Here is a 20,835-nt window from a genome sequence, read left to right as displayed (position 1 = left end):
ACATTGATACAAGGTTAACATGTGAAGGCTTGCCTCTGCTACAGGCTGCTCTGCATACTTTGCTGGAACAGCTGTAAGGGAGAGAGTGGATGGTGAACCCATGGAAAATTCAAGGCACAGTCAGCACCATCAAGTTTTGGGTTGAATCATTGAGTTGGATAAGATGTACATTATCTCAGAAGTTGTGATTGATAATGTGCAAGCCTATCCAAATCCTAAGAATTAAAAGAGGATAAGCCTCTGTAGCAATTTGGAGGTTTTGGAGGACTTTTATTCGCTACTGGCACAGTGCCTTAATCCCTTGTACCTCCTGGTAAAAAAAAAAGGGGGGGGCATGTGTAGGACTAGGGGATAGAACAGCAAATTGCCTTTGATAAGGCAGAAATTCTAAACAGACAGATTAACGCTCTGGGCCTCTCCCAAGCAGGACTACCCTTTGAGTTAGAAGTATCTGTGACTCCAGAAGGTATGGATTGGCAGAGACAAGAGAAGGAGAGCATCCCTTAGCATTTTGGTCCCAGTTCTGGAAGAGGGCAGAAACTGATACACCCTATAGAGCAATAAGTCCTAGCCATGTACACAGCACTCCTGCCAGTAGAGCCTCTCAGGAAGGAAAAGCATATCATGGTAAGAACTTCCCTTCTAAAGGTGTAGGTTGAGAATGTGTTCCATTGACCCACCTCTGCCATGGCGAAACTTCCACGCTGACGAAGTGGCATTCCCGTTTTATAGCAGAGGAGCACTCTACACCAGCCCACCATCTCTAGAAATGGTGCTACTAGTCCCTGCAGAGTAGAGCCCCCAAATGTCCCTGCCCCTATTCCTGTGGCAGCCCCTGCAGCCCATTGAAAGGGAGTAGGGGAAATTTCCACTGATGCCCCATATACAGATGGGTCTAGGTGAGGCAAACTGCCCACCTGGACTGCAGTCGCTATACTGCCCATTGCTGACCCTACCTGGATTGAAACAGGAATGAACCACAGCAGCCAATAGGCTGAACTCAGAGCAGTTTGGCTGATGATCACTCAGGAGCACAGGCCATTAATGCATTGTACTGACAGTGGACTTTGAGTTTTTATTTATTTATTTATTTAAGAGTATAGTCAGTTTATAATGTGTCAATTTCTGGTGTACAACATAATGTTTCAGTCATACATGAGCATGCATAGATTTGTTTTCATATTCTTCTTAACCATAAGTCACTACTAGATACTGAATATAATTCCCTGTGCTATACAGTATGAACTTGTTGTTTATCTATTTTATATATATTAGTATCTGCAAATCTTGAACTCCCAGTTTATCCCATCCCACCCCCTTCCCCTCCTGCTAACCATAAGTTTGTTTTTGATGTCTGAGTCTGTTTCTGTTTTGTAAATAAGTTCGTCTTTTTTTGTTGTTTTTTTTTAGATTCCACATATAAGTGATATCATACGGTATTTTTCTCTCTTTCTGGCTTACTTCACTTAGAATGACAAACTCCAGGTCCATCCATGGTGCTGCAAATGGCATTATTTTATTCTCCTTTAGGGTTGAGTAGTATTTCATTGTACAAATATACCATTACTTCCTTATCTAGTCATCTGTTGTTTGTTTCCATGTCTTAGCTATTGTAAATAGTGCTGCTGTGAACATTGGGGTGCATGTATCTTTTTGAATTAAGATTCTCTCTGGATATATGCCCAAGAGTGGGATTGCTGGATCATACAGTAAGTCTATTTTCAGTCTTTTGAGGAACCTCCATACTGTTTTCCATAATGGCTGCAGCAAACTACATTCCCACAAGCAGGTAGGAGGGTTTTCTCCACATCCTCTCCAGCATTTATCATTTGTAGATTTCTGAATGATGGCCATTCTGACTGGTGTAAGGTGATACCTTATTGTAGTTCTGATTTGCATTTCTCTGATAATTAGTGATGTTGGGCATTTTTTTCATCTGCCTATTAGCCATTTGTATATATTCATTAGAGAATTGTTTGTTTAGGTCTTCTGCCTTTTTTTGGATTGGGTTGTTTTTTTCTTGTTAAGTTGTATGCACTGTTTATATATTCTGAAAATTAAGCCCTTGTCAATCTCCTCTTTTGTAAATATTTTCTCCCATTCTTTAGATTGTCTTTTTGTTTTGTTAATGGTTTCCTTTGCTGTACAGAAGCTTATAAGTTTAATTAGGTCCTATTTGGTTTTTTTTTGTTTTTATTTCAATTGCCTGGGTAGATTGCCCTAGGAGAACATTGCTAAGATTTATGTCAGAGAATGTTTTGCCTGTGTTTTCTTCTAAGAAGTTTACAGTGTCTTGTCTTATGTTTACGTCTTTAAGTCATTTTGAGTTTATTTTTGTGCATGCAGTGAGGGAATGTTTCTAACTTGATTGACTTACATGCTGTTGTCCAATTTTCCCAACACCATTTGCTGAAGAGACTGTCTTTGCTCTGTTGTATTTCTTGCCTCCTTTGTCAAAGATTAGTTGACCAAAAGTCTGTGGGTTTATTTCTGGGCTTTTTATTCTGTTCCATTGATCCATGTGTCTGTTTTTGTGCCAAAACCATGCTGTTTTGATTACTGTAGCTCTGTAATATTGTCTGAAGTCTGGGAGGGTAATTCCTCCAGCTTTGTTCTTTTTCTTCAGTATTGCCTTGGGAATTCTGGGTCTTTTGTGATTCCATATAAATTTTAAGATTATTTGTTCTAGTTCTATGAAGAATGTCCTGGGTAATTTGTTAGGGATCACATTAAATCTGTAGGTTGCTTTGGGTAATGTGGCCATTTTAACAATATTAATTCTTCCAATCCAAGAGCATGGAATATCTTTCCATTTCTCTAAGTCATCTTTAATTTCCTTAGTCAATATTTTGTAGTTCTCCAAGTATAAGTCTTTCACTTCCTTGGTCAGATTTACTCCTAAGTGTTTTTTTGTTTTTTGTTTTTTGGTTTTTTTGGCTATGATTTTAAAAGGGACTGTTTCTTTACTTTCCTTTTCTGATATTTCATTGTTAGTGTAAAGAAATGCAACTGATTTCTGTATGTTAATCTTTACCCTGCTACCTCACAAAATTCTTTTATCAGCTAAGGTAGTTTTTGTGTGGAGTCTTTAGGATTTTCTATATATAGTATCATGTCATCAGCATATAATGACAATTTTACCTCTTTATCTTCCAATTTGGATCTCTTTTATTTCTTTTTCCATCTAATTGCTATGGCTAGGACTTCTAATACTATATTAAATAGAAGTGGTGAGTGTAGGCATCCTTGTCTTGTTCCACATTTTAGTGGAAAGGCTTTCAACTTTTCAACATTGAGTATTATACTGGCTATAGGTTTGTCATAAATAGCTTTTATTATGTTGAGATGTGTTCCCTCTATACTCACTTTGATTAGAGTTCTTATCATAAATGGGTGTTGAATTTTATCAAATGCTTTTCCTGTATCTATTGAGAAGTGATTTTTCTCTTGTTGATGTGGTGTTGATTGATTTGCATATGTTGAACCATCCTTGTGTCCCTGGGATGAATCCAAATTGATCATGGTGTATGACCTTTTTTATATGTTGTAGGATTCTGTTTGCTAATGTTTTGTTGAGGATTTTTGCCTCTATTTTCATCAATAATATTGACCTATAGCTTTCTTTTTTGGCAGTGTCTTTGGCTTTGTTGTCAGGGTGATGGTGGTTTCACAGAATGAGTTTGGGAGTATTCCCTCCTTTTTAATCTTTAGGAAGAGTTTGAGAAGGATTGGTATGAGCTCTTTGTATGATCCCCAGTGAAGTCATCTGGTCCTGGACTTTTGTTTTTGGGGAGGTTTTTAATTGCTGATTCTGCTTCATTTCTAGTAATTGGTATGTTCAAATGATCTATTTCTTCTTGATTCAATTTTAATAGGACTCTATGTTTCTAGAAACTTGTCCGTTTCTTGTACATTTTCCAATTTATTGCCATTTAGTTGTTCATAGTATTCTCTCATGACTTTTTAATATTTCTGTAGTATTGGTTGTAATTTCTCCATTTTCATTTCTTATTTTGTTTGTGTCCTCTCTTTATTCTTCTTGGTGAGCCTGACCAGAAGCTTGTCAATTTTGTTTACTCTTCCAAAAAACCAGCTCTTGGTTTGATTGATTTTTTTCTATTTTTTTTTAATCTCTATTTTATTTGTTTCCTCCTTGGTCTTTATTATTTCTTTCCTTATGCTAATTTTAGGTTTTGTTTGTTCTTCTTTTCCTAATTCTTGTTAGGGTGTTTATTTGAAATTGTTCTTGTTTTTTTTTTTGAGGAAGGACTGCATCTTTATGAACTTCCCTCGTAGGATTGCTTTTGCTGCATCCCATTGATTTTGTGTGGTTGTGTTTTCATTGTTGTTGTCTCAAGGTATTTTTTAATTTCTTCTTTGATTTCATCATTGACTCATTGATTTTTTAGTAGCATGTTGTTTAATCTCTATGCTGTCATTTTTTTCTCAATTGTTTCTCTGTGGTTGATTTCTAGTTTCATGCTATTGTGGTCAGAGAAGATGCTTGAAATTATTTCTGTCCCCTTAAATTTGTTAAGGCTTCTTTTGTGCCCAAGTATGTGGTCTATCCTCGAGAATGTTCCCATGAGCACTTGAAAAGAATGTACATTCTATTTTGGGGGATGTAAAGTCCTAAAAATATCAACCAAGTCCAACTATTCTATTGTTTCATTTGTATCTCAGTTGCCTTACTGACTTTTTGTCTGGAAGATTGTCCAATGATGTTACTGGGATGTTAAAATCTCCTACTATTATTTTATTCCCATTAATTTCTCCCTTTATGTCTGTTAATACTTGTTTTATAGATTTAGGTGCTCCTATATTGAGTGCATATGTGTTAACAAGTATAATATTCTCATGTATTGCTCCTTTGATCATTATATAGTGTCCTACTTTATCTTTCTTTATGCCTTTGTTTTCAAGTCTATTTCATCTGATATGAGTATTGCTACTCCCACTTTCTTGTTTCCATTTGCATGAAATATCTTTTTCAGTCCTCACTTTAAATCTCTGTGTGTCCTTCACTCTTGTAGGCAGCATATTGTAGGCTTTTGTTTTATTATCCAACCTGCCACTCTTTGTCTTTTGATTGGAACATTTAGTCCATTAATATTTATAGTAATTATTGATAGATGTGTGTTTGTTGCCATTTTGAACTTTGTTTTCCAGATGATTTGATATTTCTTCTTTGTTCCTTTCTTCTCCTTTTAGTTTTTCTTTTTGTGGTTTGATAATTTTCTTTTGTGTTAGCTTTGTTTCTTTTGGGTTTTTGGACTATTTTATGCTTTTGATTTGTGGTTACCCTGTTTTTTTTAAGTATGTTAGCCCATTATTATTATCTGTTTGCTTTAGACTGGTAGTCATGTATGCTCAAACACATCCTAAAAAGAATGAAGGAAATAAAAAGAAGAAAGAGAAAAAATATATTTTCTTGCTCCTCTCTCCCACTTTTTATGATTTTCATGTCTTTTTTTTTTTTTTTTTTTTTTTTAACATCCCATGTTTATTCTCTTGCAACTCATTGTAGTTACCACATTTCCAGTTATGGTCTTCTCATTTCTATAGCTTCCTGCTTCTTTTCTATTTAGAGTAGACCTTTCAGTATTTCTCTTAGGATAGATTTAGTATTGCTGAATTTGTTTAATTTTTGCGTGTCTGTGAAGTTCTTTATCTCTCCCTCTATTCTAAAGGATAATCTTGCTGGGTAGAATATACTAGGTTGCAGCTTTTTCTCATTCAGGACTTTGAATATATTTTGCTACTCCCTTCTGGCCAACAGTGTTTGTGTAGAGAAATCAGCTGAAAGCCTTATGAGGGTTCCCTTGTAACTGACTCTTTCTTTTTCTCTTGCAACCTTTGGAATCATTTCTTTATCTTTACCTTTGGCCATCTTAATTGTAATATGTCTTGATGTAGGTCTTTTTTGGTTCTTGTTTGAGACCCTCTTTGCTTCCTGTACTTGGATATCTGTTTCCTTTTTTAGGTTTGGAAAGTCTTCAGTCATGATTTTTTCAAATACCTTTTCAATCCCCTTTTCTCTTTCTTCTCCTTCTAGGACCCTTATTATGCATAGGTTGGCAAGGTTTATATTATCCCATAGGTCCCTTATATTGGTTTAACTGATTTCTACTTATTTTTCTGTCTGTTGTTCTGATTGGATGACTTCTGTTATCCTGTTTTCTAAGTCACTTACTCATTCCTCTGCTCTATCTAGTCTGCTTTTGACTGCCTTTAGCTCAGCTCTTATCTCAGCCATTGAGCTTTTTGTTTTTAATTGACTCCTTTTTATACTTTTTATTTCCTTTTCATAGTATTCTGTCTCTATTCATAATCTCTCTTATTTCCTTCAGTGCTTTTATCACCCCTTTTTTTGAAGTCAGAATCTAGCAGACTGTTGAGGTCTATCTCATTGTTCACTCTTTCAGGGGACTTCTCTTGTTCTTTTAATTGGGAGTGGTTCCTCTGCTTCTTCATTTTACTTATATTTCTCTGGCTCTATGGATTTAGGAGTACCAGTTATCTACTATGGCCTTGTAGGGCTGTTTTATTTTTTGTTTTTTTTAATTTAGTGTGAGATTTCCTGTGTAGATTGTGTGCATCTAATAGTTTTGTTGCAAGCGCTGTGCTTAGTATAGATGGTTGCCACATCTTTCTGTGTTGGCTGTTATCCCTTTGATTGGGGGTGTGGTTGGTGCTGTGGTGATCAGAGTCTGCTCTGATTGTTGTTGTTGAGCGGGGCCTCCTTTTTGTTTTATGGTTGTCACAGCCTTGACAGGGGCCAAGTCTGCTCCCCTGTTGCTGGAATAGAGGCTTCTAGACCCATTTCTGAGCTATGGTGTGTGGTAGGCAGGATTGGAGTGCTTCAGCTGGGAAGAAGAGTTGCCGAATATACGTCCACAGAAGATGTCCACTGGGAAGTGCCCTCTGTGGTGTTGTCTGTCATTTGTTATGCAAGCTTACAAAGTGCTGCCTTTGTCCCCACCTTAGCTGTGGGAATGTCAGCCACTCACTCTTGTGTCCCCCAGGTTCTGGGTTCCCAGAACCTCAGTGCAGATCTGACAGTGTCAGACTAGGACCTGCCATAGCAAGTGTGTAGTCACACACCTGAATCTGTGGTGCACCACAAGGTCAGTGCAGACCCCAATCCTGCATCTGCATACAGTATGGTAAGGTGGCCTGTTGTAAATATGCATACTGGCCTCCACAGTGTGCCAGAACTCTGTTCACTGCCTTTTTGTCCCAGTGGCACCAGCAGAGCAAATCCACCCTCTCTGCTTGGGGCTATAAACAAATCTCAGTCCCTGTGAATTTGCAGGGCCCTAGGTATGGATTCAGCTTTCAGCCCTGCCTCCCTGCAGCAGCAATGGCTATGACAAAGCTTCACCTCTCTTCTTGGGAGAACGCACCAACAGTGGAGCCAAGTGGAGACAGGGGCTGTGGTGTGGCTGCGTTGTGCCCCCCCTCCCCACATCAGCAGTAGTGCTTTTTCATGAGGGTTCCAGGCTGTTCTGTTCTGTGCACACCCCCAACCAGAGCTCACACCACCCTCCAGTCCCCTGAAGCTGCCTCTGTGCAGTGGGCCCCAGTCGTCTCCCCAGGCTCACTGCCAATTTCCAGCAGCCAGTCCCGGCTCATCCCTGCTGGCTCACACCTAGGGCTGGGGATCGCAGGGACCCTCTGTGGCAGTTTCTATTAGTTCTGTCTGTCCAGTGGCTGCTACCTTCTCCTCCTAGCCTCAGAAGCTCCTCTTCTGTCCCCGCTAACCTCCAAGCTGGAGAGGATGCATCCCAGTGTGAGGGTGCTTTTCTTCCTTTGCCGCTCCCTCCCCACAGGACGGGTCCCACACCAATTTTCTTTTTTTTTTCTTACTGGATTTTGTGAGAATCCTCCTGTATATCAAAGAAGAGACATTCTGCCAGAGTTCAGTAGGTGTTCTGTGCAATTCAGTGGGTTTGTTGATGTAATTCTCAGTGTATTTGTGGTAGACGGTGGGCTGTGGTAGACTCTTCCATCTTGTCACCTCTTGATATTGGACTATTTTAAAGGGTTTGTACAATGGGAAGCTTAGGGGTGAATAATCATAAATAAGTCCTTGTGGGTTCAAGACATTGGTGGAAAGACATTTGGTCAAGAGCCTGAGGCAGTCCTGAGTGTCTTACACATCCCAGCTCAGAAGGCACTGACACTCCCTGGCAATCAAGAAACATGCCCTAGGCTGGATATGAGCTCTAGCATCTGACCCTTCAGTAGATATAACAGACTTGGTGAATAGAAGGAACATCTGTCATAGCACCTGGGTGAGTGGCATTTTGCCAAGAATACCAGATTGCCCTTGAAATACAGTGGTTTGGTTAATGCAGTAATAGTATATTCTGTGTGTTCTAAACAACCGCCAAGGCAACTAGTAAGGAGTCTGGTGCCATCCACCAGAGTTCCCAACAGTGGAGGGATTGGCAGGTTATACTGGCCCTCTCCCTCTGAGTGAAGGTTCTAAATGTGCCTTGGTTTGCGTGGAGACTGCATCTGGCCGAACCCAGGCTGCCACCACTGGGGATTAGAGGAGCTGAGTACCATGTATGAATACCCTCATCAAATAGACATTGATTGGCGATCACATTTCAAAGGCCATAAAGCCAAAAAAAAAAAAAAAAAAAGACATTGAATGGGATCGGGGGTTCTATCTCCTCTATAACCTACAAGTGGCAGAGTTGGCAGAAAAGAATGAAATATTAAAGCAGTAGATAAAATTACTAACAGGTAAAACTACCTTCGTGCAGTGGACTAAAGTACTATCCCAGGTTTTAATACATTTGAATGATCAACCAGTAGAGCCTGTTGCCCCAAATGCCAGACTGGAAACCCCTGTCTGTACTGGGTCACTACACTCTACACTCAGTGCTGTAAAGGTATGGAAGTCATGGGAAACAACCCCAACTCTCACCGTGGATCAACATGGAATGTTGCTGAGAATGCCAGGTCCTATCATGTCTAGGAAGGGCATTATCTACTGGAATTTGCAATGGGACCTCCCATCAGGATGGGTGAATTACTTCTCACCCCTGGGTGAGGGGAAACTACTCAGTCTCCACTGGGGTCGCATGGTCCTGCTGCAAGCCAGAGCTGTTGAAATGCACTATACCTGAGATGGAACATGCACCTTTGGAAGAAGGGAGAAGTTGAGGTCCCAGTCTGGCCTATCCCACCCTGAGTCTATCCCCTCACACCTGATGGTGTTGCCTCCCCCTGCCAACATGTGTGATACACACTACTAGGTCAACTTCCTGAAGCCGCAAACCTTCCTCTCAAGGTCAGGTGGACTGGACACATTCTGTTTTACACTGGTATGATCACTTGACCGCTGTTTTTCTTCCCTCCATTGGCCTGGAGGACATCATTGCATATGTACATAGAAAGCCTTGCATATTCACCTAGCAAGCCTTAAACAATAACCAACAAAGCCTGACCTTACTGAACACTGACATGTTCAGAGAAAAGTTGTCCTCCAGAATAGGATGGCCTTAGACATTATTACTGCCCTGCAAGGAGTCACCTGTGCCATTATCCAAATAGATTCATATCTGATGAGTCTGTTAATGGGTCATCTTTATTAAATTATATAAGCAAATGCCCTGAGTGATCCAACCTTCAGTTTAAGGGATTTTATAGATTAGTGGTTTGGATCATGAGGCTCTTGGTGGAAACAAATTGTTACTTGTTACTTCTTTTAGGTTACAGTATTTTAATCTATGTTTCTCTTGCATTTGCCTCTATTACTATTGTGGTGTCTGCCTCCAGTGCCAGATAGCTTCCAAATGAGCCACTTTCATGCTAGTGGAACTCCTTGCTAGCCTCTCAGGGCACATTGAGGAAGAGGGGCCTGTGTAAGATTGTAAGAGCCAGTCATGAGGAGTAGTGTTAGAGGTCATCCAGAAGACATGACCACTGGTTGACCCACAAGCTGGACACAGGCAATTGGAGGTTCTGTACCCATGAAAATTCTATCCACCATTCCCATAGTGGAAGCTATTTTCAGAACCACAGCCATGAGAGAGCAGTGTGTCATTGAGACCATCTGGACAATATACGTGACTGAACCCCATTAAGGCTTCTATATCAACTTTGAAGATTTTAAGACATTATTTGTCTTGCAGCTGCCCAAGACAAGCCTCCTAAGTAAGTTCCCGTTGCTGTTAATACCACCACCTACCAGTCTGTAGTGACTGCCTCTTTCTTCAGTCTTTCCTAGCCCTCCTTGTAGAGGGTGCAGTATTCAAAGCAACAGTGAAATGTTGGCACAAACAAATCAATGAACCAGAATAAAGATCTAAAAACCAGAAGCACATGCACTCACATACACTTGTATAAATATTTAAACTTGATAAATAGCAGGTAGAACTACAAATAACTGCAGAAAGATAGGCTGTTCAGTAAATGATTCTGGTATAATATGGAAAATAAAATTTGATTCCTACCTTATATTTTATATAACCTACCTTATATTTACACAAAAATACATTAGAGCTGGTTAGATACACACATAAATAGCACAATTCAAAAATGTTTAGAATACATAGGAGAGCTTTATATTTTCAGGGTAAGAAGACTTTTGAGGTATAGTTGATATGTAATATTAAATAAGTTCCAGGTATACAACATAGTGATTCACAGTATTTAAAGGTTATTTCAATTTATAATTATTATAAAATCTTTGGCTATATTCCCTATAGTGTGCAATATATCCTTGTAGCTTATTTTATACATAGTAGTTTGTACCTCGGTCCTCTACCCCCATCTTACCCCACCTGCCTTTTCTTTCCCTACTAATAACCACTAGTTTGTTTGTTGGGTCTGTTCATTTTGTTATCATTAGTTTATTTTTTAGATTCCACATATAAATATCATACAATGGTCTTCTATGACTTATTTCATTTGATATAGTACCTTCCAAGTCCTTCCATGTTGATGGAAATGGCAAATTTTTCATTCTTTTTCTATGGCTGAGTAGCATTCCATTGCATATATATACCACATTTTCTTTGTCCGTTTATCTGTTGAGGGACACTTAGGTTGCTTCCATGTTGGCAATTGTAAATAACACTTCTGTGAACATAGGGGTGCAATTATCTTTTCAGATTTGTGGGTTTTTCAAATACATACCCAGGAGTGGAATTGCTGGATGGATGTTAGTTCTATTTTTACTTTTTTGAGAAACCTCCATACTGTTTTCCACAGTGGCTGCACTAATATACATTCCCAACAACAGTGTACAAGGGTTCCCTTTTCTCCACAATCTCACCAACATTTGTTATTTGTGTTCTTTTTGATAGCCATTCTGACTGGTGTGAGGTGATGTCTCACTGTAGTTTTAATTTACATTTCTCTGATTAATGATTTGAGCATCTTTTCATGTGCCTGTTGGCCATCTTTATGTCTTTCAAAAAATGTCTATTCAGGTCTTTGCCCACTTTTTAAAAAAATAGACTTTATTTTTTTAGAGCAGTTTCAGATTCACAACAGAATTTAGCAGAAAATACAGAGACTTCACACATAGCCTTCCCCATCCACACATATATACTCCCCTACCCTCAACATCCCTTATCAGTGTGGCATATTTGGTACAATCAATGAACCAACATGGACGCATTATTATCAACCAAAGTCCTTAGTTTACATTAGGGTTCACTCTTGATGTTGTACATTCTGTGGGTTTTGACAAATGCATAATGACATGTATCCACCACTATAGTATCATACAGAATAATTTCATTGCCCTAAAAATCCCTTGTACTCCATCTATTCATTCCTCCCTCTCTCTCCCTAAACCCCTGGAAACCATGATGTTTCTATTGTTTCTGTAGCTGTACCTTTTCCAGAATGTCATTTGGTTGGAATTGTACAGTTTGCAGCCTTTTCAGACTGGCTTCTTTCATTTAGTAATATGTCTTCTAAGTTTCTTCCATGTATTTCATGGCTTGATAGCCCATTTCTCTCTCTTTTTTTTTTTACTGCACATATATTTTTAACACTTACATATATATACTGTTCATTGGTTCTAAGAATGTTTAGAGCTTTAGCTTTTTAAACTTACATAGTTGTCAAAGGAATAAAGCCAACCACAAAATAAGAATTAATTCAAAAAGATACATACACCCTGCTGTTAACAGCAACATTATTTATAATTGCCAAGACATGGAAGCATCCTAAGTGCACATCAACAGCTGAATAGACAATGAAGATGCGGCACATATATGTAATGGAACACAACTCACCCATAGAAAAGAGGGAGGAGAAAAAGTTTGAAGCAATAATGGCCAAGATGTTCAGAGAACTCAAGAGGAGTATAGGAGCACAGAGTGAAGTTTTTAGCAAGAGTTGGGAAATATAAAGAACCCAAACAGAGTTGAAGAATAAAATCACTGAAATGAACAATACACTAGAAGGAACCAAGAGTAGACTAAATGAGGCAGAAGAACGGATCAGTGAGCTAGAAGACAGATTAGTGGAAATCACTACTTCAGAACAGAAAAAAGAATGAAAAGAAATGAGGATAGTTTAAGAGAACTCTGGGACAACATGAAGCACACTAATATTCACATTACAGGGGTCCCAGAAAGAGAAGAGAGACAGAAAGGACCTGAGAAAATTTTTGGAGAGAGAATCACTGAATACTTTCCCATCTTGGCAAAGGAAACAATCACCCAAGTCCAGGAAGCACAGAGAGTACCACACACAATCAACCCAAAGAGGAACACACCAAGGCACATAGTCATCAAATTGACAGCAATTAAGAATAAGGAGAAAATACTAAAATTAGCAAGAGAAAAGCAACAGGTAACATACAAGGGAACTCCCATAAGGTTATCAGCTGATTTTTCAGCAGAAACTCTGCAGGCCAGAAGGGAGTGGCACGATATATTTCAAGTGATGAAAAGGGGGAAACTTACAACCAAGAATACTCTATCCAGCAAGGCTCTCATTCAGACTTGATGGAGAAATCAAAAGCTTCACAGATAAACGAAAGCTAAAAGATTTCAGCACCGGCCAAACCAGATTTACAGCAAATGTTAGGACCTTCTCTAGTCATCAAACCATAAGAAAAGAGAACAAAAGGAAGAAAGAGGGGGGAAAATGAGAGAGAGAGACCTACAAAAGATTGCTTTAGCTGTTCGGGGTCTTTTGTGTTTCCTTATAAATTTTGGAATTGTTTGTTCTAGTTCTGTGAGGAATGTCCCAGGTATTTTGATGGGGGTTGTGTTGAATTTGTGGATTGCTTTAGGTGGTGTGGCCATTTTGATAGTGTAGACTGTTCCAGTCCAAGAGCACAAGAAATCTTTCCATTTCTTTGTGTCATTTCGGTTTTCAGAGTATAGGTAACCTCCTTGGTTAAGTTTATTTTTAGGTATTTTTTGTTGTTTTTGATGTAATGAAAATGTCTCTGCCAGTTATAAAATTCTGGTTTCTGAAGTGAAAAAAAAAAAGCGGATGAAGGGCTGCAAATGGCAAAATATTCTGCCTACTTTTTATTGTTTTTTTTTTTTTTTGATACTGTGTTTTATGAGCTGTTTATATAGTTTGGATATTAATCTCTTATGAGTCAATATCACTTGCAATTTTTTTCTCCCATTCAGTAGATTATCTTTTTCTGTGTGTGTGTAATGGTTTCCTTTGCTGTGCAGAGCTGTTAAGTTTAATTAGGTCACATTTGTTTATTTTTGCCTGTTTTCCTTTGTCTTAGAAGACAGATCCAAAAAAATACTGCTATGATTTATGTCAGAGTGTTCTACCTATGTTTTATTCTAGGAGTTTTATGGTTTCCAGTCTTACATTTTGGTCTTTAATCCATTTTGAGTTTATTTTCATATACAGTGTTACAGAATACTTCATTCTTCAACCTGTAACTGTCCGGTTTTCCCAGCACCACTTATTGAAGAGACTTATCATCTCTCCATTGTATATTTTTACCTCCTTTGTCATAGGTTAAATGACTGTAAGTGTGTAAGCTTATTTCTGGGCTTTCTAGTCTGTTCCATTGACCTACGTGTCTATTTTTATGCAAGTATACTGTTTTGATTACTGTTGCTTTATAATACAATATAGTCTCAATTCAGGGAGCGTAATTCCTCCAGCTCTGTTCTTCTTTCTCAAGATTCTTTTGGCTATCTGAGGTCTTTTGTGTTTTCATACAAATTTTAAAAGTATTTGCTCTAATTCTGTGAAAAATGCCTCTAGTATTTTTATAGGGATTACATTAAATCTGTCGATTGCCTTGGGTAGTGTGGTCAATATTGACAATATTAATTCTTCCAGTCCATGAACACAATGTATTTTTCCATTGTTAGTGTCATTCTCAATTTCTTTCATCAGTGTCTTACAGTTTTCCAAGTACAGGTCTTTTATCTCCTTAGATATGTTTATTCCAAGATATTCTTAATGCAGTTATAAATGGAACTGTTTCCTTAGTTTATCTTTCTGATAAATTTCTGATAGTTCATTGTTAGTGTATAGAAATAGAACAGATATTAATTTTGTGTCATGCAACTTTATTTAATTTATTGATGAGCTTAGTAGTTTGTTGTTGCCATCTTTAGGATTTTCTATGTATAGCATATCTTCTGCAAACAATGACAGGTTTATTTCCTCTTTTCTAATTTGGATTCCTTCCCTTCCATCCTTCCTTCCTTCCTTCCTTCCTTTCTTCCTTTTTTCTTGACTCATTACTGTAACTAGAACTGCCAATACTATGTTGATTTCAAGTGGCGAGAGTGGGCATCCTTGTCTTGTTCTTTTTTTTTTTCCTTGTCTTGTTCTTGATCTTAGAGGAAACACTTCCAACTTTTCGCCATTGAGTATGATGTTAGCTGTGGGCTTGTCATATATGACCTTTATTATGTTGAGGTATGTTTCCTGTGTCCACTTTCTGGAGAATTTTTATCGTAAATGGATATTAAGTTTTGTCAAAAGCTTTTTCTGCATCTATTAAGATGAGCATATGGGTTTTATTCTTCAATTTGTTAATGTGGTATATCACATTGATTTTGTGGATGTTGAAAAAATCCTTGCATCCCTGGGATAAAACCCACTTAATCATGGTGTATGATCCTTTTAATGTAGTGTTGGATTTGATTTGCCAATATTTTTTGAGGATTTTTGCATCTGTATTCATCAGTGATATTGGCCAGTAATTTTCTTTTTCTGTGATATCTTTGTCTGGTTTTGGTGTCAGGGTGATGGTGGCCTCATAGAATGAGTTTGGAAATCTTTCTGCCTCTGCAAGTTTGTGGAATAGTTTGAGAAGGATAAATGTTATCTGTCCTCTAAGTGTTTGGTAGAATTCACTTGTGAAGCCATCTGGTCCCGAATTTTTGTATATTCGGAGTGTTTTAAGTTACTGGTTCAATTTCATTACTAGTAATTAGTCTATTCTTACTATTTATTTCTTCCTGGTTCAGTTTTGGGAGACTTTACATTTCTAGGAATTTGTCCATTTCTTCTAGATTTTGCATTTTATTGACATATAATTGTTTGTAGTAGTCTCATAGAAATACAGTCCTCTGTGTTTCTGTGGTATCAGTTTTAATTCTAGTTTTTCATTTCTGGTCTTATTGATTTGGGCTGTCTCATTTTTTCTTGATGACTTGACTTTCTAGTCAAAAGTTTATCAATTTTGTGTCCCTTTTCAAAGAACCAGCTCTTAGTTTCATTGATCTTTTCTCTTGTTTTTTAGTTTCTATTTTATTATCTTTATGATTTCTTTCCTTCTACTTGAGTTTTGTTTGTTCTTCTTTTATGGCTCCTTTAGGTGTAAAGCTATGTTTATTAGAAATTTTCCTTGTTTCCTGAGGTAAACCAGTATAACTTTAAACTTCCCTCTTAAAACTACTTTTGCAGCATCTCATAGATTTGGGGTTGTTGTTTTCTTTTTCATTTGTCTCTAGGTGTGCTTTTTATTTTTCTCCTTGATTTCTTCAGTGACCCATTGGTTGTCTAAGAGCATATTGTTTAGCTTCCAAATGTTTTTGTTTTGTTTTGTTTTGCAGTTTTTTTCTTACAGTTGATTTCTAGTCTCACAGTGTTGTGGTCAGAAAGATGCTTGATATGATTCCGATTTTCTTAAGTTTACCAAGGCTTCTTTTATGACCTAGCGTATGATCTGTCCTAGAGAATATTCCATGTGCATTTGAAAAGAATGTATATATTCTGTGGGTTTGGGATGGAATGATCTATCATTGTATATCTATTAAGTTCATGTAATGTGTCATTAAATGCTAGTGTTTCCTTATTGATTTTCTGTCTGGATGATCTGTCCATTGACATAAATGGGGTGTTAAATTCCCCTGTTGTTATTGTGTTACTATCAGTTTCTTCCTTTGTGTCTGTGAATATTTGCTTTACATATTTGGGAGCTCTTATGTTGGGTGTATATATATTTATATTTATTATATCTTCTTGGATTGATCCCTTGATCATTATGTAATGTCCTTCTTTGTTTCTTGTAACAGTCTTTATTTTAAAGTTTATTTTGTTTAATATAAATATTGCTACTCTGGTTTTCTTTTGATTTCCATTTGCCTGGAATACCTTTTCCCATCGTCTCACTTTCAGTCTCTGTGTGTCCTTAGATCTGAAATGAGTCTCTTGTAGGCAGCATGTATGGGTCATGTTTTGTATCCATTCAGGCACTCTGCCTTTTGATTGGAAGTCCTTTTGGTCCTCTAGTCTATTTACATTTAAGTAATTATTGGTATGTGTGTTCTTATTGCCATTTTGTTAATTGTTTTGGGGTTGTTATTACAGGTCTTTTTTAGTAGGTTCCTTCTTTTGTTTTCTTGTGATTTGATGGCTGTCTTTAGTGTTATGTTTGGATCCCTTTTAGGTTTTTGTGTATCTAGTAACAGATTTTTGGTTTGTGGTTACCGTGAGGTTTATATATAGCAGTGTGTGTGTGTGTGTGTGTGTATTCATCTCTCTCTCTATATATGTGATTAAGTTGCTGAACTCTTAATTTCAAATGCATTTTAGCAATCCTGCATTTGTTCTGTCCTCCCCTCACAATTACTGTTTTTGATAACATATTTTACATTTGTTTTCTGTATCCTTCAACTGCTTTCTGTGGATACAGACAATTTTACTACTTTTAACTTTTAACCTTCCTACCAGCTTTGTGCTTTGATTTCCTACCTTTACCAATGAGCCTTTTCTTTTCATAAATTTTATGTTTCTCATTGTGCCCTTTTCTTTTTCACTTGGAGAAGTTCCTTTAACATTTCTTGTAAAGCTAGTTGGGTGGTGGTGAATTCTCTTAGATTTTGCTTGTTTTGATCTCTCAATCAAATATGAATGAGGTCCTTGCTAGGTAGAATGTTCTTGGTTTTAGGTTTTCCTTTTTTTCATGTTACATACATTGTGCCACTGCTTTCTAGCTTGCGGTTTCTGCTGAAAAGTCAGCTGATAGACATGGAAATTCCCTTGTACATAATGTGTTGCTTTTCCCTTGCTGCTTTTAATATTCTCTTTATCTTTAATTTTTGTTATTTTAATTACGTTTCAATGTGTTCCTCTTTGGGCTAATCCTTTATGGGACTCTCTGTGCTTCCTGGACAAGGATGTCTGTTTCCTTTCCAGGTTAGGGAAGTTTTCTTCCATTATGTCTTCAATTATATTTTCAGTCTCTTTCTTTCACTTTTCCTTCTGTAATATGAATATTAATGTGTTTGATGTTGTCCCAGAAGTCTCAAACTGTCCTCATTTCTTATTCTTTTATCTTTCTTTTGTTCAGTACAGTGATTTCCACTACTCTGTCTTCCAGCTTGCTGACCATCCCACTGTATAGTTTAGTCTACTGTTGTTCCTTCTAGTGTGTTTTTCATTTCAGTTATATTCTTCCTCTCTGTTTGGTGGTTTTTTATATTTTCTAATTCTGTTAAAAACTTCTAAGTTCTATCTCTGTGCATCTATTCTTAAGAGTTCTTTGATCATCTTTACAATTACTACCCTGAACTTTTTCTCAGGTAGATAGCCTATCTCCACTTCACTTAGTCCTTCTTTTGGGATTTTATATTGTTCCTTCATTTGGAACATGCTCCTCTGTCACCTCATTTTGCCTAAATTTTTGTTTTCATTTTTATGTGTCTGGTACATTGGTTACATTTTGCAACCTTGGGAAGTGGTCTTTTGTAGGAGACATCCTGTGCATACCAGCAGTGCACTCCCTTCTTGTCACCAGAGCTATATGCTCTAAGGATTTCCCCTATGAGGGCTGTGTAGGTCTTTCTGTTGTGGCAGACGGACTATGTGGACTGACCATGGTAGGCTTGGTTGGCTCCTGGTTGGTTGGTTGCCAGGTTCTGCATTCTGTGGAGGCTACTGGCTGCTTGTTGGTGGGACCAGGTCAGGAGGTAGCTGACTAGAACCCCAGGATCCCTGGGGCTATTGCTGAGTTACTTGGGGGGCAAAGTCAGGGTCCCAGAGACCCCAGGGCTTTTGTTCACCCACCGGTGGGTGAATCTAGGTTCTGGAGCTAGTGCCAGCCTACTGGCAGGCAGAACCAGGTCCTGGGGTCTGGTTGCATGGCCCAGGGGCCCAGGGCTGGTGTCAGATCACTAGTGTGTTGGGCTGTTTCCTGAAACAGTTGGCTGCAGTGTCCCAGGTGTCTTGAAGCTTGTATTGGCCTGACGGTGAATGAAACCTGAGCTCAGCCGGTACCAGGGCAGGGTCTGGCCTGCTGGCGGATGAGCCGTGTCCACAGACTGCAGGGCTTTGGTTTTCTTGCAGCTAGTGTCTGCACACTGTTGGAGAAGGCTGGTCCTGAGGCTGGAGCAGGCTATCTGAAGGACAGGGCCAGAATCAAGGTGTCGCCAGGGTTGGTGCCTGCCCACTGGTGGGTAGAGCTGGGACCCAGAGTGTCTGGCTGGAGGGCTGTGACATTTTATGTTCTAGTGCTTGCTCACTGGTGTGTGTAGCCATGTCTTGGGCCCTTTTTTGGGCAGGAATGTTTCCAGGGATGGCTTTAGGCTCAGGGGGACTTAAGGCAGCCTGTCTGCTGGTAGGTGGGGCTGTGTTCATGCCCAGTTGTTTGGTCTGAGGTGTCCCAGCACTGGTGCCTACAGGCTGTTGGGCCAGGGCAGAGCTGGGTTCTGGGGCTACTAACTAGAGGGAGGATTCCAGAATGATTCTTGTTAGCACCTGTGTCCGCATGGTGAGCTCCTAAGCTCCCCAAAATAGCTACCACCAGCATATGTGTCCCCAGGGTGAACTGCAGTTTCCTCCTGACTCCAAGATAAGCAGGTAGGTCTGACCCAGGTTCCTATCAAATTACTACATCTTCCCTGGGTCTCAGAGGGTGTGAGATTCTGTCTGTCTTTTAAGAGCAATCGTCTCTATTTCCTCCAGCCCTCTAGGAATCCTGAAAGCTCCACTGGCCTTCAAAGCTAAATGCTCTGGGGTCTCCTCTTTGTGTTGCATGACCCTTGGTCTAGGGAGCCTGAAACGGGGCTCAGGCTTCTTACTCCTTTGGGAGAACCTCTGCAGTTGTAGATATTCTCCCATTTTGTGGTTGCCCACCCAGGGAATTTGGGACTTGATTATATCATGATTCCACCCCTTCTGCTTGTCTCATTGTGGTTCCTTCTTTGTATCTTTAGTTACAGAAGATCTTTTCTATAGATTCTAGTCTTTTTCACTGGTGGTGGTTCTGCAAATAGTTGTGACTTTAGTGTGCCTGTGAGAGGAGGTGAGCTCAGAGTTTTTCTACTCCACCATCTTGGCCTATCTCCTTAAGAAGAGTTTCTTAAAGTGCAAAAAAGCAAAAGTCATAAGAGAATACAAAAAAAAATTAGTACATAAATACTAAAGGCTTCTTTATAAGAATTTTAATACCGTGAAAAAAATTGGAGAAGATATCTGTAATGCATATAACCCTCAAAGACATAATAAATAGAGTATATAAAGCTCTAAAGAAAATAAAAACCTAGTAGACAAACGGTTAAAGTACAGGGATTTCAAGAGGAAAACTGATAGGCTGATAAACATGATGATGATTAATACCACTCACGGTTAGAGGTAAAGCAGACTAAAAATTTTGTATCTGTCAGATCAGCACAAACTGTAAAAGGTCATATGTGCCAAACGTTAAGTACATGGGGAAATAGATCCCTTGATTCCTCTACTGGTAAGTAGGCACAACCACTCCAGAGGACAGTCAGGCAATATCTTATAGTTGGAGATATTTACACCCTGTGAACAAGCCATTTCACTTCTATGTGTATACTCTAGAAACTCTGGCACAGGTGAACAGAGAGAAATACACACTAGTTTTCATTGAGCATTACTTATAATAGCAAAATAATCTAAACTAACCTAACCGATACTTTGGGTAATAATAAATCGCAGTATATTCTTACAATGAAAAATTAGGCAGCAATTTCAAAATATGAATTAGATCTTCATGAATTAACATGTACCTATCTCAAATGTTGAATGAAAAAGTTATGGGGGGATGACATTTCTGTAAATGTACAAAATACATGAACAATTTTCTATATGTATGCACATATTTATGTTATGAAACTATGAATGGAAAGGACACATACAAACTCTGGAACAGATATTGCCTCTAGATGAATAAGAAAGGAAGTTCAAAAGAGGTATTATAAAAATGTTTTCTGGTAAGAGTGAATCAAATGTTAGCAAAATGTTAGCATTTGTTAAAACATCCTCTGTTTTCACTAAATCTTTGAAATATTTTATAATTTGGAAAAACTGGCAAACTCAAAGTCCAGAGTTCTATTAACATCTCTGGTCTACTTTTATTCTTGGAAAATCTAAAATTGCTAGGAT

At 38.4% G+C, this 20,835-nt stretch overlaps 1 protein-coding gene and 1 pseudogene across 2 annotated transcripts in view; both read right to left on the bottom strand.

Annotated features, from left to right (window-relative positions):
• CCDC85A (coiled-coil domain containing 85A) overlaps nucleotides 1-20,835 on the bottom strand; it is a 1,028,435-nt gene that overhangs the window by 401,797 nt on the left and 605,803 nt on the right. The gene's annotated exons all lie outside the window — the stretch shown is intronic.
• LOC105066559 (large ribosomal subunit protein eL21-like) overlaps nucleotides 5,171-20,835 on the bottom strand; it is a 28,006-nt pseudogene continuing 12,341 nt past the window's right edge.

This window comes from Camelus bactrianus, chromosome 15 (assembly GCF_048773025.1).
Source record: "Camelus bactrianus isolate YW-2024 breed Bactrian camel chromosome 15, ASM4877302v1, whole genome shotgun sequence".
Lineage (NCBI taxonomy): Eukaryota > Metazoa > Chordata > Mammalia > Artiodactyla > Camelidae > Camelus > Camelus bactrianus.
This window is presented reverse-complemented; position numbering and strand designations above follow the sequence as displayed.